General features: G+C 42.6%; 1 long non-coding RNA gene across 1 annotated transcript; it reads left to right on the top strand.

Moving 5' to 3' along the window:
* The first annotated feature begins 257 nt into the window (after window positions 1-257).
* On the top strand, window positions 258-832 carry LOC124858532. Its single transcript, XR_007035863.1, has 2 exons — window positions 258-670; window positions 750-832. It is a non-coding gene; the product is annotated as an uncharacterized LOC124858532 (long non-coding RNA).
* The last annotated feature ends 373 nt before the right edge of the window (window positions 833-1,205 follow it).

Here is a 1,205-nt window from a genome sequence, read left to right as displayed (position 1 = left end):
TTTTATATTGAGAGATATTTTGCAAAGAAGTTTAGGTAGCAAACATATTCAAATTATAATTAGATTTTTCAAAAGCACTAAATTAATAAATAAAATTTGATTGTTGTAATAGTAAATAAGATTTAAAACCATGAAGAACCACACTCCATACCAGTCGGTGGCGGTAATGCACATCTTCAAGTTATTTGCCAACTGCCAAAAAACAACACAGAAGAAGAAGAAGGAGGCGTCTGCCCGTTTTCTCACTTGGTGTGGTAACAGCTAGACCTCTGCATCTCTGCAGTCCTGCTTCCAAGCAGTTTCTGATCTCCTTGTTTTTCTTCCCCTGCTTTGCAGATCCCCCTTCGCTGAAGGAAGTTGTGGAACCTTTATGGTCTCCATTTTCACTCATGTCATGTTCAGAGGAGTTTGGGAACTCCAGCCTTGACACCTCAGCCCTGAGCCTCCTCTCTGCGTCCAATTCAAAGTGCAGCTTCTCAGGAGCCACCTGAGAACGACCGGTCAACCTGACTGTCCACCCTCCACGTTAAAACTCTCCAACCATAGTGGAGTTTCCTGAAAGAGAAGAAGCAAAGCAATTCATCCTCCGAAAACTGTTCACAGCCTGTCAGCCTCAAGCCTCCGTGGAGAAGGACTTATCTCCCCCGGTCTTGCCAAGAACCCAACCCGTGTAAGTCAGTATCTAATGAACACATTCACAGTTTCTCCGTTTCCACCCAGAGTGTTTACCAGCTTCTGTCTTTCTCCAGAGAGACCCCGCGTTTCTCCACCAGCTACAGCCTTGGTTCCAGGACAAACTTTATCAGTGTTTCTAAATAAACTGTTAAAATGCTGTCTTTGTCCACGTGGTTGTGTATCTTAGAATCTAAGAACACCCCATTATAACAACTGTGCTTTTAACCAATGCGTGGAAGCCAAGGTGATGTCACAGCCTCTTAAGCTTTTAAATGCTTACTCCAGAGCAAAAAGAAATCAGCCAAAATATCAGGAATAGAATTATGGATCTCCACAAGACTAATTTATCCTTGGGTACAATTTACAGTTGGCTGACTGTTCCACGTTTATCTGTTCAAACAACTACACACAAGTATAAATACTGTTGGAAAGTTCAACAGTCATACAGTATAGATTCTGTGTCCCAGAGATGAGTGTGTTTGGGTGTGAAATGTGTGCATCAACCCCAGAACAAAAGCAGAAGACCTTGC

Source organism: Girardinichthys multiradiatus, chromosome 21 (assembly GCF_021462225.1).
Source record: "Girardinichthys multiradiatus isolate DD_20200921_A chromosome 21, DD_fGirMul_XY1, whole genome shotgun sequence".
In the NCBI taxonomy this organism is placed as follows: Eukaryota; Metazoa; Chordata; class Actinopteri; order Cyprinodontiformes; family Goodeidae; genus Girardinichthys; species Girardinichthys multiradiatus.
The sequence above is the reverse complement of the archived record's forward strand: the minus strand, read 5'-3'. Positions and strand labels throughout refer to the sequence as shown.